Source organism: Bufo bufo, chromosome 6 (assembly GCF_905171765.1).
Source record: "Bufo bufo chromosome 6, aBufBuf1.1, whole genome shotgun sequence".
In the NCBI taxonomy this organism is placed as follows: Eukaryota; Metazoa; Chordata; class Amphibia; order Anura; family Bufonidae; genus Bufo; species Bufo bufo.
Genome location: NC_053394.1, coordinates 104343515 through 104360365, shown reverse-complemented (window position 1 = coordinate 104360365; position 16851 = coordinate 104343515).

Sequence of the window (16851 nt, the reverse complement as noted above, 5' to 3'; positions counted from 1 at the left end):
TTTCTACCTAATTTTTCTATGATCCTCCATGGAATTCCACCAGACACTGAATATATTGCGTAACAACACACAAGCGGAAATCCTATTGATTTAGCTTTATTTTTAATTACGTTTGTATCGTACAAACAAATGCACTTTAGGTTCAATTTTATCATGTTTTTCATTTTGTTCCTATTTGCAAAACTAAAGCATTATTGTGTAGATGTTCTAGCTTGACCAAACTGCACAAAGCTGAGCCGCAAAGGCACAGTTCTTGTGAATAATCCGGAGAAATACTGTATATGAAGATCAACATATGTGGCGATAACAGGCTGATTCAGGAGTCGGACCCCAAATATACTTGTGGAACCATGACAGATGCCTCATGCACAAGACCGTATCCGTTTTGCAGTGCGCAAGACACAGATTGCGGCCATGGGATGTGTCTAAGCCTGCCGAGCTCCAAAGCCGCCATCAAGTTACCGCCATTATCAGACACAACCATGCCTGGTTCTAGGTTTAGTGGCGAGAGCCACACCTCTGTGGCGGTGTGCTGTTTGTCCCCTAAGCATATCAGCTTCATCACGGCCTGTTGCCGCTTCCCCACTGCAGGGCTACACTGCTTCCAGCTACTGACTGGTGCTGCACGCAGATAATTTGGAGGTGGAAGTGGAGGAGAAAAAGTGGGGGTTGGAGCCACTAACGTAGGTGCTGGCAGAAACCCTGATCGACATAGTGCCTGCAATCCTTGGCGTCTGTAGCACCTGTGCTATCCCATGGTACGACTCGCTCCTGGCCTCCACAACATTCACCCAGTGTGCCGTCAGGGATATGTAGCGTCCCTGGCCGAATGCACTTGTTCATGTCCCCGTGGTTAAGAGGACCCTCCCAGTAACTGCGTTGGTCAGGGCACGTGTGATGTTACGGGACACATGGTGTAAGGCGGGCACTGCACACCTTGAAAAATAGTGGCGGCCGGGGACTGCGTAACACGGGACGGCCGCCCACATGAGGCTGCGGAAGGCCTCAGTGTCCACAAGCCTAAATGGCAACATTTCCAGGGCCAGTAATTTGGAAAGCTGCGCATTTAGTGCTATGGGCTGTGGGTGGGTGGCTGGGTATTTGCGCTTGCGTTCAAATGCCTGGGGGTAAGGACATTTGTACGCTGCGCTGGGACACTGAAGTGGATGTGGTCACTGATGGTGCTTGTGAAGGTCCAGGGTGGGAGGCATCCGGCCTGCGCCTTCGACAGGGAATTGGCCAGCATGTAATACAGGGGAAGAGGAGGCAGTGGTGTGACCCGCAGACACAGATTGTGGACCCAGGCATTTGACCTATTACGGTGCTTTGATGCCATGTGGCGGACCATGCTGGTGGTGGTGAGGTTGCTAGTGTTCACGCACCTGCTCATTTTTGTATGGCACAGGTTGCAAATTACAATTCTGTTGTCGTCCGCACTTTCCTCAAAAAAGCGCCAGACTGTGGAACACCTACCCCTTGGCAAGGGAGATTTCCGCAAGGGGGTGCTCCGGGGAACAATTGCGGGCCTGTTTTGTGTGGCCCGCCTTCTCCCTTTTTGCCACCCCACTTCCTCTTCCATCCTCACTCTGCTCATCCTCCTGACTTGTTGACCTAACCACTACCTCAGTGATTGACAACTGTGTCTCATCATCATCCACCTCATTAAACAGTTATTGCCGTTCCCCACAGTCATCTTCTTGTGACTGTGGATGCTCAAGAGTTTGGGAATCAGGGCACAAGATCAGCCCTCTTCAAGCGTGCTTGGCGAGAGGGCCAAATCAAGGAATGGCCCTAAAAAGAGCTTCTCGGAATATCCAAGTGTGGGATTACTTGTTTGCCCAGACTCTCCATGGTGGGAGGAAGAAGGATCAGGGTGAGGATTGGGTTGAGCAGACTCTTGGCTATTGAGACTGGACTTGGTGGAAGACAGGGTGGTGCTTAACCGACTGGAAGCATTATCTGCTGCAATCCAACCGACCACCTGGTCGCACTGGTCTTACTTCAAGAGTGGTGTCCTGCGTCGCCCTGCAAACTGGGCCATGAATCTAGGTATCGTGGATTATTGTTTTTTTTTGTGCTCTTGCAGCAGGCACAGTTTCACCGCACCCAGGGCCACGGCCTCTGCGTGCACCATCAGCATCACGGCCACTGCCCCGTCCCTTACTGCTCACCTTCTTCATATTAAATGTTATATATGATTGAAAGTCTGTCACACGTACAGTAGTGTAGGATTTGTAAGTGTATGCGCAAATAAATTTAAAAAGGTATTTGGGATGTGGAAACGTCACACAGGAGATATCATGCAGATAATGTCAATGCTGTCACCAGCAGCTAATTAAAAATTACAAGGAATGTCACAGGTATTTGGGATGAGAAAACGTTATACAGGAGAGGTACCACCGGTAATGTCGCTGTACGCAGCATCTACGCAAAAAAGTACACTGTATGTCACTGCAGATGTGGCACTGGTAATGTCATTGTCCGCAGCAGACACCGACTACGGAAAAAGTACACTGTATGTCACGGATAAATTTTTGAAACGCACACTTTACACTGCAGATGGGGCGCTGGTAATGTCACTGTCAGAAGCGGACACAGTCTATTGAAAAAGTACACTGTGAGGCCTCAAGCACACGACTGTTGTGTGTTTTGCGGTCCGCAAACGGCTGATCTGCAAAACCCGGATGGGGTCCGTGTGTGTTCCTCAATTTTGCGGAACAGCACGGACAGCCTTTAATATAACTGCCTATTCTTGTCCACAAAGCACGGACAAGAATAGGACATGTTATATTTTTTAGGCGGACCACGGAATGGAGCAACGGATGCGGACAGCACACGGAGTGCTGTCCGAATCTTTTGCGGCCCCATTGAAGTGAATGGGTCCGCATACAAGCCGCCAAAACTGCAGCTCAGATGCGGACCAAAACAACGGCCGTGTGCATGAGGCCTATGTCACAGATACATTTTTTAAGTGCACAAGTTGAACAGCAGATGTGGCACAGCTAATGTCACTGTGCGCAGCGGACACAGTCTACTGAAAAAGTACACTGGATTTCAGATATTTTTTGGATGCGCACACTTTACACTGGAGATGTGGTGCAGCTAATGTCACTGTCCACAGTGGACACCGTGTAAGGACAAAGTAAACTGTATGTCACAGATATTGTTTGGATGCGCACACTTTACACTGGAGATGTGGCGCATCTAATGTTGCTGTCTGCAGCAGCCTAACTATTGTACGCTATTTAGCGCAGGATGCGCTAAAAATAGATATTGCTAACACACACAATAGTCCTTAGAAGGACTTTTGGGTCTGTAAAATTTTAGAGGAAAAAAGACAAGACAATGCAGCAGCAGATAAAGTACAACAATGCCATAGTCACAAAAATATTATAGTGCTAATGCTACGCTTATTTATAAAGTGAGATGCTTGGCCAATGCATTTTGTACAAAACCATCTGAGCCCGTCTGCGGTACGTCAAGGCGATCTCTGTTAGACGGGTCCTAACACTAAATACTACCTGTTATGTGCCATAATGGCCGCCTTAAAGTTCAGGGAGTGTTGGATCCACATGCGCCACAAATACTTTTTGTGACTATGGCATTATTGTACACTGCTCAAAAAAATAAAGGGAACACTTAAGCAACACAATGTAACTCCAAGTCAATCACACTTCTGTGAAATCAAACTGTCCACTTAGGAAGCAACACTGAGTGACAATCAATTTCACATGCTGTTGTGCAAATGGGATAGACAACAGGTGGAAATTATAGGCAATTAGCAAGACACCCCCAATAAAGGAGTGGTTCTGCAGGTGGTGACCACAGATCACTTCTCAGTTCCTATGCTTCCTGGCTGATGTTTTGGTCACTTTTGAATGCTGGCGGTGCTTTCACTCTAGTGGTAGCATGAGACGGAGTCTACAACCCACACAAGTGGCTCAGGTAGTGCAGCTTACCCAGGATGGCACATCAATGCGAGCTGTGGCAAGAAGGTTTGCTGTGTCTGTGAACGTAGTGTCCAGAGCATGGAGGCGCTACCAGGAGACAGGCCAGTACATCAGGAGACTTGGAGGAGGCCGTAAGAGGGCAACAACCCAGCAGCAGGACCGCTACCTCCGCCTTTGTGCAAGGAGGAACAGGAGGAGCACTGCCATAGCCCTTCAAAATGACCTCCAGCAGGCCACAAATGTGCATGTGTCTGCTCAAACGGTCAGAAACAGACTCCATGAGGGTGATGTGAGGGCCCAACGTCCACAGGTGGGGGTTGTGCTTACAGCCCAACACCGTGCAGGACGTTTGGCATTTTCCAGAGAACACCAATATTGGCAAATTCGCCACTGGCGCCCTGTGCTCTTCACAGATGAAAGCAGGTTCACACTGAGCACATGTGACAGACGTGACAGAGTCTTGAGACGCCGTGGAGAACGTTCTGCTGCCTGCAACATCCTCCAGCATGACCGGTTTGGCATTGGGTCAGTAATGGTGTGGGGTGGCATTTCTTTGGAGGGCTGCACAGCCCTCCATGTGCTCGCCAGAGGTAGCCTGACTGCCATTAGGTACCGAGATGAGATCCTCAGACCCCTTGTGAGACCATATGCTGGTGCGGTTGGCCCTGGGTTCCTCCTAATGCAAGACAATGCTAGACCTCATGTGGCTGGAGTGTGTCAGCAGTTCCTGCAAGACGAAGGCATTGATGCTATGGACTGGCCCGCCCGTTCCTGAGACCTGAATCCAATTGAGCACATCTGGGACATCATGTCTCGCTCTATCCACCAACGTCATGTTGCACCACAGACTGTCCAGGAGTTGGCAGATGCTTTAGTCCAGGTCTAGGAAGAGATCCCTCAGGAGACCGTCCGCCACCTCATCAGGAGCATGCACAGGCGTTGTAGGGAGGTCATACAGGCATGTGGAGGCCACACACACTACTGAGCCTCATTTTGATTTGTTTTAAGGACATTACATCAAAGTTGGATCAGCCTGTAGTGTGTTTTTCCACTTTAATTTTGAGGGTGACTCCAAATCCAGACCTCCATGGGTTGAAAAATTTGATTTCCATTTTTTCATTTTTGTGTGATTTTGTTGTCAGCACATTCAACTATGTAAAGAACAAAGTATTTCAGAAGAATATTAAATTAATTCAGATCTAGGATGTGTTATTTTTGTGTTCCCTTTATTTTTTTGAGCAGTGTACTTTATCTGATTTGCAGGGTGCTGCTGCATTGTCTTTTTTCCTCTAGATCTTTGCCATGGCAGCGTGCACCTGCGCACTGGGAGGTGATGACTAACCCCCTTTTATTTGCAGATTTACAGCGCTGGAGATGTGGCACTCCAGCGAGTTGTGCACTCCTGATTAGCCTGTCTGCCCCATAGGCTGATTTTAATTAGTTTCAGTATAAAGCTGTAGCCTGCTCTCACTACATTCATTGGAAGCTGTCTGGCACAAGGAAAGGTATAGAGTGGGCTCGGCATGCATGTTGGTACCTGCATCCCTTGTAATGGAGACCATTATGGCACCAAAAATGGTAAAAGGCAGAGTGGACCCAGCATGCATGTGGATCCAACTTCCTGAACTTTATGGCGGCCATTATGGCACATAACAGGTAGTATTTAGTGTTAGGACCCGTCTTACAGAGATCGCCTTGACGTTCGGCAGGCGGGCTCAGATGGTTTTGTACAAAATGCATTGGCCAAGCATCTCACTTTATAAATAAGCGTAGCACTATAATTTTTTGTGACTATGGCATTATTGTACTTTATCTGATTTGCAGGGTGCTGCTGCATTGTCTTTTTTCCTCTAGGTCTTTGCCATGGCAGCGTGCACCTGCGCACTGGGAGGTGCTGACAGGTTGCGCTAAAAATATAGATTGCTGCCACACACAATAGTCCTTAAAATGACTTTTGGGTCTCTGAAAAGTTTTGGTGGTAATAATATTCTTAAATCACTCCCTACACTGTCTGTCCCTTCCTCAGCACAGCTCTCCCTGCCTAAGAATGAGCCGAACATGCGTCATCGGGCCCTATATAGCACCCGATGACCAACATGGCTACGGCATTACAGTGAGGGCAGTACTTACCTGCACGTTTATTGGCTGCGTAGCACATGGCTTAATACCACCATGTGCCAAGCATCGAGATGCTCGAGCCGAACAGGTGTTCGGCCGAGCATGCTCAATCATCACTAAACCTTACCCAGCACAGTTGTCTTGACTCAGAAAGCATGACACTATTGTGGATAGAGCTCAACATAGGTATAGATATACAATACCAGTTCCACTTGACCATAATACAGCCACATTTTACGGCCACAATACCCAAGACCACCCCATCTACATTAGACCAGCTATGGTGGTCTAAGTATGGTTAATAGGACTGCTTAGGTATAATGGGGCGGAGACCCAGCCGGACACAAACTGCTGCATGCTGCGGTTTGTGTCCGGCTGATTCTATGCTTGTCTGCTGGAACAGACCAGAGGTGTGACAGTAGCCTTAGAAGTTACTTGGAGTTTTTAGAAAGAGCGTACTATTAGGCTGGAATCACACATTTTCATGACAATTTTTTGCATCAAAACCAGAAGTGGACTCAGCAGGAAGGAGAAGTCCTTCCTACATATTACCTATTTCTTTAAAATTCACTCCAGGTTTTGGACCAAAGGTTTAATTTGCGATTGCAGCATTAGGGGTCCTACACACACAAATTTTCTCTAGCGTTTTTGTTCACTAAAAATGCTATAGAAACCGCTTGCAGATTTTTCCATATCACATGGCAATAACTTCATATACCACCAGAGACAAAAAAAAGCCAGTAGGCAAAAACACTCATTTACCCTGCATTTCTTATTTCCCCTAAGCTTTCAGCTAACATCTGGTCTGGAGCTGACATTTTTACTCCCAAAAACTGCATGTGCAAAAATGCCAGTAAAGCAACAAAAGTGCTTAAAATGCTATAAAATGCCTATGTGCGTTTTCCACCTAAGAATGATACTTAGTAGTTTTGAGTGAGCATGCTCGGCCGAACACCAGTTCGGCTCGAGCATCGCGATGCTCGGCACATCGCAGTGTCCAACCGAATACCTCGTATGCGATGCTCAAGTCAGTGTATTTAAATCCAATTTAGCCTCTATTTCTGAAAAGTTTCTGCTGGGATTTGAACGCACAACCTTCTACATTAGAGGCAAGGACTTTAACCACTCAGCTATAAAGCTGAATGATATACTATGTCAGAAAAACCTCATAGTAGTTTGTCATGTAGTAAGTATTCCTATACAGCAGAAGTATCATTTCATATTTCAGTGCAGGTTAACATGTAGCTGTATAGCGTAGTGGTTAAGGTTTTTTGGCTCTAATGTAGAAGGTTGTGAGTTCAAATCCCGGCAGAAACTTTTCAAAAATAGAGACTAAATTTAATTTACATATTATATTATTACATATATTATTATATATTTAGAATATATAATATATTATAATATATTATAATATATTATGGCTAAAAACATCATTAGTAGTTTCCCACATATTATGCATTCATATATAGCAGAAGTATGATTTTATCTATATATATTTACAGTCAGGTCCATAAATATTGGGACATCAACACAATTCTAACATTTTTGGCTCTATACACCACCACAATGGAAATGAAACAAACAAGATGTGCTTTAACTGCAGACTGTCAGCTTTAATTTGAGGGTATTTACATCCAAATCAGGTGAACGGTGTAGGAATTACAACAGTTTGCATATGTTCCTCCCACTTGATAAGGACCAAAAGTAATTGGACAATTGGCTTCTCAGCTGTTCCATGGCCAGGTGTGTATTATTCCCTCATTATCCCAATTACAATGAGCAGATAAAAGGTCCAGAGTTCATTTCAAGTGTGCTATTTGCATTTAGAATCTGTTGCTGTCAACTCTCAAGATGAGATCCAAAGAGCTGTCACCATCAGTGAAGCAAGCCATCATTAGGCTGAAAAAAACTAAACAAACCCATCAGAGAGATAGCAAAAACATTAGGCATGGCCAAAACAGTTTGGAACATTCTTAAAACGAAGGAACGCATCGGTGAGTTCAGCAACACCAAAAGACCCGGAAAGCAATGGAAAACAACTGTGGTGGATGACCGAAGAATTCTTTCCCTGGTGAAGAAAACACCCTTCACAACAGTTGGCCAGATCAAGAACACTCTCCAGGAGGTAGGTGTATGTGTGTCAAAGTCAACAATCAAGAGAATACTTCATTAGAGTGAATACAGAGGGTTCACCACAAGATGTAAACCATTGGTGAACCTCAAAAACAGGAAGGCCAGATTAGAGTTTGCCAAACGACATCTAAAAAAGCCTTCACAGTTCTGGAACAACATCCTATGGACAGGTGAGACCAAGATCAACTTGTACCAGAGTGATGGGAAGAGAAGAGTATGGAGAAGGAAAGGAACTGCTCATGATCCTAAGCATACCACCTCATCAGTGCAGCATGGTGGTGGTAGTGTCATGGCGTGGGCATGTATGGCTGCCAATGGAACTGGTTCTCTTGTATTTATTGATGATGTGACTGCTGACAAAAGCAGCAGGATGAATTCTGAAGTGTTTCAGGCAATATTATCTGCTCATATTCAGCCAAATGCTTCAGAACTCATTGGGCGGCGCTTCACAGTGTGATGGACAATGACCCAAAGCATACTGCAAAAGCAACCAAAGAGTTTTTTAATGGAAAGAAGTGGAATGTTATGCAATGGCCATGTCAATCACCGGACCTGAATCCGATTGAGCATGCATTTCACTTGCTGAAGGGAAAATGCCCCAAGAACAAGCAGGAACTGAAGACAGTTGCAGTAGAGGCCTGGCAGAGCATCACCAGGGATGAAACCCAGCGTCTGGTGATGTCTATGTGTTCCAGACTTCAGGCTGTAATTGACTGCAAAGTATTAAAAAGTTAAAGTTTGATTTATAATGATTATTCTGTCCCATTACTTTTGGTCCCTTAACAAGTGGGAGGCACATATGCAAACTGTTGTAATTCCTACACCTGATTTGGATGTAAATACCCTCAAATTAAGGCTATATGTACACTACCGTTGTGTGTTTTGCGGTCCGCAAATTTCGGATCCACAAAACATGGATGGCGTCCGTGTGCGTTCCGCAATTTGTGGAACGGCACGGACAGCCATTAATATAACTGCCTATTCTTGTCCGTTTTGCAGGTTATGCAGGTTATATTTTTTTTGCGGACCACGGAACGGCGCAACGGATGCGGACAGCACACGGAGTGCTATCCGCATCTTTTGCGGCCCCATTGAAGTGAATGGATCCGCATCCAGGCCGCAAAAACTGCGGCTCAGATGTGGACCAAAATAACGTCCGTGTGCATGTAGCCTAAAGCTGACAGTCTGCAGTTAAAGCACATCTTGTTCGTTTAATTTCAAATACATTGTGGTGGTGTATAGAGCCAAAAATTTTGGAATTGTCGATGTCCCAATATTTATGGACCTAAGTGTATATGTATGTGTGTGTGTATATATATATATATATATATATATATATAAAATCAATATACTGGGCATTGCTTGAAAAAGGTTCCATAGAGAGGACCTAAACGTCGCACCTGGTGTAATAAACACGCTATTTATTTTTGGAAGTGACGTGGAATTTCATATATATAGCTGAAAAACAGAGCACCACTCCAGGATTGCGGCAAAAAAATTTGGGTTTATTCGCCCATTAGTGACGCAACGTTTCGGCTCCAACATTAAGCCGTTTTGGAGCTAAAATGTCGCGTCACTAATGGGTGAATAAACACAATTTTTTTGCCGCAATCTTGGAGTGCTGCTCTGCTTTTCAGCAATACATTTTGGGTAAGTCTCTCCCCTTCCATCAATGGTTGGTGCTGCCATACTTTTACCTTTGTGTGTGTGTGTAATATATATATATATATATATATATTTTATTATTATTTTAATTACGCATTTATTTTGTGCCATACATTTTTTACAATTACAAAAAAGAAAAATAAATGTAAATGTAATCTCTATTTCTGAAATGTTTCTGTCGGGATTTGAACTCACAACCTTCTACATTAGAGCCAAGAACTTTAACCACTATGCTATACAGCTACATGTTAACCTGCACTGAAATATGAAATGATACTTCTGCTGTATAGGAATACTTACTACATGACAAACTACTATGAGGTCTTTCTGACATAGTTTATCATTCAGCCTTAGAGCTGAGTGGTTAAAGTCATTGCCTCTAATGGAGAAGGTTGTGAGTTCAAATCCCGGCAGAAACTTTTCAGTAATAGCGGCTAAATTAGATTTAAATACACTGGCACTGACTACATATATGTACATAGCAATATATGGAGTCAGAGCAGGGACTTCTAAGCCACAGACTCACACTGGGGGATTCCCTCACTGTACAGTGATCTTCTCTATAGACCTCAGTGGGACCCGACACCCTGCCCTCTTCAGAGCAGGGGGTGCCTGGTTTAATGCTCGGTTTCTCTCAAGCACTTTGGTGCTCGATCAACAGTAATACTTGGCAATGCTTTGGTTAGTCCCTGTTGACTGACATATACACAGATATCCTTCTTTGAGTAAGATTTCTTAGACTGAATTGAATGTATAACCAAAGCTACACTGATCACCAGAATTGGTGTCGTGCTCCCCATCCCTCCTGTGTGAACACAGTGGTGTTTGAGTCTCATCTCTATGGGTCTGCTAAAGGGAAGCCAAGTACAGTGCTCAACTATCTGTCATTTCCATAAAGTTGAGTAGACTGGCAACACGTGTGCTTGTCTGTTGCTCTATCATTTCTGACCCCCACCAATTGGACACCTGTGCATATTTTATAAGTTTAAATCTTGGGACAACCTGTTTAAGGTGTATGGAACCCTTTCAGCATCTATGGGCATCCCCGACACTGGGACCCCCTGTCTACTGCGAGAACGTGGATTCCATGGCCCATGCTGTAACTTTGAGGTCAGCAAAAAACAGCTTCAAAGGTGATGATAGTTGATCAAGCATAAGTGTGGCACTTATTAGCTATATATGGAACGTCCTCACAGAGACTGCAGCTGCACGCTAATCGTGCAGCTGCGGGAGTGAGGACCCTGCTGGGGACAGCCATGCTCCCCATAGAGCAAGCAGGGATGTTTTTTTTATCGTCGTTAACTTCCAGATCGCAGTATGCATAGCACTCAATGGCAGCTGTATATACAGATCAGGAAAAGGCATAGCTGCTTCCTGCTCCGGTCCCAGCGCCTTTACCATGTATGAGTAGAGCATCGGATCATTTCCCTGATGCTCCCTCTTGCTTTGCGCTGCATCGCACAGGGCAAGGGCTTTTTTTTTTTTTTTTTTACTACCAGTGATATACCAGGCTTCACAAGAGTATGCTAGGCTATAGACTGCCCATTTGACCACTGCTAGACGTAAAGCTTTGCCTAGACCAGTGAAGACGTAAACAAAACAGGCCTTGCCAGGGCAAGGGGGGGGGGGGGGGGGGGATTGTAGCAAGAAATGCTCTGATGCTCCACTCATACATGCTAAATGAGTGAAGATGAGGTTATGTTCAGGTTCAGCTCTGAACCCGGACAACCCACTTAAATGTCTAAAAAAAAAGTTAAAAATAATAAAGACAAAATATTAAAAAATTTTTTTTTAAAAGCCTACGCTTGACACGCCACACTTGGCAACCATAACCCATACATCCTATAAATCAAAGCGACTGTTATGAAAAGGTGACATAGTTTAAAAAAAAATTATTTGGTATTTTAAAAAAATGGAAAAATAAACACTTTTTTTTTCTTTTTGACATTTTCAATATATGGCAATATGGATAATCACAATACATTAGTAAGTGCCTTGCATTAACTTCCTCTACGTGATAAATGCCTTTTGCTGAAGTGAGACAACAACTTTAAGTGGTTAATCTATGTAAAATTACAGCAACAGGCAAGTGCTTGTGATAAGCTAAATGTCTTTAAGGAACCTCAAGTGCTTTGTCAGTCTGATGACTGTAGACATTTGCAGCTCTTAGCTGGCTCTGGCATCTGATACTTTACAAGGATTCAGACGTTTTCCCGGATTGGGATTGGAATTGCACTTCCAGAGGTATTCCCATTTCATAGCTCCACATAAAGCTGAGGTTCTGTGTTTTGCAGGGTAATGGGAGACCGGTTGTAGACAACTCTCAAGCATTCCTCGTGCTCTATTCACCATCATTACAGGTCTGTTTTTTCACCCCATATATGGGAAATAGGGAACCGCCTGTCAGTGAAGAGAAAACCTCCTAAACCTCACGTTGTACAATATCTGAAATGAATGCCACCCTGGGATTGCTCTTTGCAGATAGAATTTCAGCACAGTTCACATTCACCTATGTGTCGACAGTCTGGGGGGGTATCTGTCAACCCCTGTTTACATCACTGCAATGATGACGTGCTTCGCCAGCATGTAATCATTGGGCACAGCAGTGATAGCACGAAAATTTAATCAAAAGTGCACTCCCTAGTATGTGGACTGCTGTGGGTAAGAATTAGCTGCAGTAGTACAGCTCTTTATAGGTGCAGCAATGTGAGCTCACACCATCTGGGGACGTTGGTGCTGGAGCAACAGGGCATTTAAGAGATGAGTATGTTTTAAAGCCTATATATTAAGTGAAACACAAACAAACTTTGACCATTGATTATGAGCCTTAAAATGAAATATTAATGTTGATTTCCACGTGATTTTAAGGAACATTATTTGGCACATGGAAGACTTTAGAAGGCACAAGAATACTCTAATGCCGTTCAGTGTATGGGTAGAGGTGGACATGTCGTTAGGAGATGTTACCCCCAATGCATCTTATCAGAACTGTATAGAACTTATTTGGGGACTTCTTCAGAGTCAGGTCACTTGGAGTAAAGTACAAGCTCAGTGTGGCAGGCGCAGCACTGTGAAGTGCCTTTTGCGCTGTGGCATTAGAAGAATTTTGATATCTTACTTTTTTAGTCGAACCAGACTGTCTATTACTCTGTAATTCCTCTAGCGCCGTTCTATGGAAACACTAGGCTTTAAAGAGCACACCAAATGCTTGAAATAACTTCTTTATTAACTTCAACTTTTCTTCATATAACACTGCCACCTCCGCAGCAGATAGTCCATGTACAAAACACGTGTTAAAAAGATATCACAAAATGGCGGTATGCATAAGATGGTGGTTCAACTGTTCAATCTTGTCATTCAACATAAAATGGTGGATATATTTATCTCGAGTATCTGTACTCTCACTTTAAGTTATTTAAGCACTTTATGATCTCTCTGAGAGGTATATCTGAGGTCTAACTAATAGTTCTGCTTGCTCAACTTGGTTTGCAGTTTGCAATTGCTTATGATCTCATATGAGCAGTTCGCAGTTTGTATGCAATTTGTATGGAATATGGTTTGTATGCTTGCAACTTGTATTTGTATTTGGTGGAACTGTAAGTAAACACACATATAACTGGTTCAGTATACAGTTCTAATCACTATACTAACAGTAGGAACATTATATAATTGTTCTATTTCCCTTTTTTGGCCACTTGTTCCCATAAAACTGGACTCTGACTGGAACTGTGTGTCGGTTCAGCTCCTCTCTCTCTGGTGAGTAATGATTCTAGCAGATCTGCTAGGGGAATTCCCAGACAGGCTGTGTGTGAGGCTGGCTGTGATTGGTGAAAATTCTTGCTGTGTGAGAAGCTGGCTTTGATTGGTCTAGACTTCTGCCCAGAAACAACAGATTAACACTATGCTTTCTGTTGTTTCTGCTGTGTCACTGAGCTTACCTTACATTACAAAATGAATCTTAAATGCATATTATCTTTTTCTGCTTCTGTGAACACAAAAATAAAAGTTGTATGACATCCAAAACATGATGTCACAATAAATAACTCTGCTTTTGTCTCTAACACATAAACATAGGAACTGTATTAAGGTTATTGGCAGGTCCAGCTGCATAAACATACAAGCTAAATTAGAAAATTAGGACAAGTCTTAGCTGGCCAGCTACACTCCCACCAAAATTACCTATAATTCTATGTTCTTAGTGGTAGGACTTGAACATGAATTTGAGGAATTTTCCATCAGGTTCTCAACTTCCAAGTGTCTTTTATCACTCTTAAGTAGAACAACTAACTTCTGTATAGGACGTTCCAACTTAAGTGGAGTAGTGAGACGTTTTTCTTTTTTGTTTTGAGTCTCCTATTTGTAACAACAATCTTCTTACTAGTTTGTCTTCATCCTTTTGAACTTCTAGAACTTTGGCCAATTTCCATTGACTTCTAGGTAAATCTTCTTCTTTCACTAACACTATGTCACCAACTTGGACATTTCTTCTGCGTGTTTGCCGTTTACCTCTTAGCATAAGATTGGCTAAGTACTCTTTCCTCCATCTTTTCAAAAACTGTTCTGATCGATATTTAACTTTTCGCCATCTCCTTTTAGCATATAAATCCTCTTTGGTGAACTTGCCAGGTGGTGGTTGTATGTAATCCGACTTAAGGTGGAGTAGATGGTTGGGAGTTAAAGGGTCCAAACTTGTTAGATCGTTGATGTTGTTAACTGTAAGTGGATGACTGTTAACAGTAGACATTACTTCATAGAATAGGGTCCTAAGTGAAGCATCATCTATTCTTCCGACGTTCTTTTTCAACACTGAGCTTAATACATTTCTTACAGTTCTGATTTGTCTTTCCCAAACTCCTCCTGTATGGCTTGCATGTGGAGCATTCATGTGAAAATCACACTGTTTCTCTAACAAATACTCAGTTACTTTTTCTTTATCAATCTCTTTTAGAGCTTTCTTCAATTCATTCTTTGCTCTGACAAAATTAGATCCTCGGTCAGATCTAAGCTCTCTCACAGTACCTCTAATGGCTATTAAACATCTTAAGGCGTTGATGAATGCGTCAGTTGACATATCCTCTAACATTTCCAGGTTAATTGCTCTGTAGCTCAGACATGTAAATTTTAGTTCATATCTCTTGTACTACTTGCGGTTCTGTTTGGTGATGAATGGGTCAAAACAATCCAGTCCGCTACAAAGAAATGGAGGTGATGGGTTTACACGATCTGCCGGTAAATCTGCCATTCTTTGCTCTTCGGTAGGTCTACGTGCCTTTCTGCAGACTACACATTTACTTATATACTTTGCTATAACTTTGATTCCTTTTACAATCCAGTAACCACCTTCTCTCAAACAGCTTTGGGTAAAGCTTCTTCCTTGATGCAAGGATATGTTGGGGTAGTGATCAATAATCAATCCTGTGAAGGTCGATTTCGAATTTTTGGGTAGGATTGGTGGATGCTTCACTCTGCTAGGTAACCATGCATTTTCCAGTCTCCCTCCCACCTTCAGTATACCATCCTGCAGAACAAGATTAAGCTTGTACAAACCGGATTCCAAAAAAGTTGGGACACTAAACAAATTGTGAATAAAAACTGAATGCAATGATGTGGAGATGGCAAATGTCAATATTTTATTTGTAATAGAACGTAGATGACAGATCAAACATTTAATCTGAGTAAATGTATCATTTTAAAGGAAAAATACGTTGATTCCAATTTTCACGGTGTCAACAAATCCCCAAAAAGTTGGGACAAGTAGCAATAAGAGGCTGGAAAAAGTAGATTTGAGCATAACGAAGAACTGGAAGACCAATTAACACTAATTAGGTCAATTGGCAACATGATTGGGTATAAAAAGAGCTTCTCAGAGTGGCAGTGCCTCTCAGAAGCCAAGATGGGTAGAGGATCACCAATTCCCACAATGTTGTGCAGAAAGATAGTGGAGCAATATCAGAAAGGTGTTACCCAGCGAAAAATTGCAAAGACTTTGCATCTATCATCATCAACTGTGCATAACATCATCCGAAGATTCAGAGAATCTGGAACAATCTCTGTGCGTAAGGGTCAAGGCCGTAAAACCATACTGGATGCCCGTGATCTCTGGGCCCTTAAACGACACTGCACCACAAACAGGAATGCTACTGTAAAGGAAATCACAGAATGGGCTCAGGAATACTTCCAGAAACCATTGTCAGTGAACACAATCCACCGTGCCATCTGCCGTTGCCAGCTGAAACTCTACAGTGCAAAGAAGAAGCCATTTCTATGCAAGATCCACAAGCTCAGGCGTTTTCACTGGGCCAGGCATCATTTAAAATGGAGTGTGGCAAAATGGAAGACTGTTCTGTGGTCAGACGAGTCACAATTCGAAGTTCTTTTTGGAAATCTGGGACGCCATGTCATCCGGACCAAAGAGGACAAGGACAACCCAAGTTGTTATCAACGCTCAGTTCAGAAGCCTGCATCTCTGATGGTATGGGGTTGCATGAGTGCATGTGGCATGGGCAGCTTGCATGTCTGGAAAGGCACCATCAATGCAGAAAAATATATTCAGGTTCTAGAACAACATATGCTCCCATCCAGACGTCATCTCTTTCAGGGAAGACCCTGCATTTTTCAACAAGATAATGCCAGACCACATTCTGCATCAATCACAACATTATGGCTGCCTAGGAGAAGGATCCGGGTACTGAAATGGCCAGTCTGCAGTCCAGATCTTTCACCTATAGAGAACATTTGGCGCATCATAAAGAGGAAGGTGCAACAAAGAAGGCCCAAGACGATTGAACAGTTAGAGGCCTGTATTAGACAAGAATGGGAGAGCATTCCTATTTCTAAACTTGAGAAACTGGTCTCCTCGGTCCCCATACGTCTGTTGAGTGTTGTAAGAAGAAGGGGAGATGCCACACAGTGGTGAAAATGGCCTTGTCCCAACTTTTTTGGGGATTTGTTGACACCATGAAATTCTGATTCAACATATTTTTCC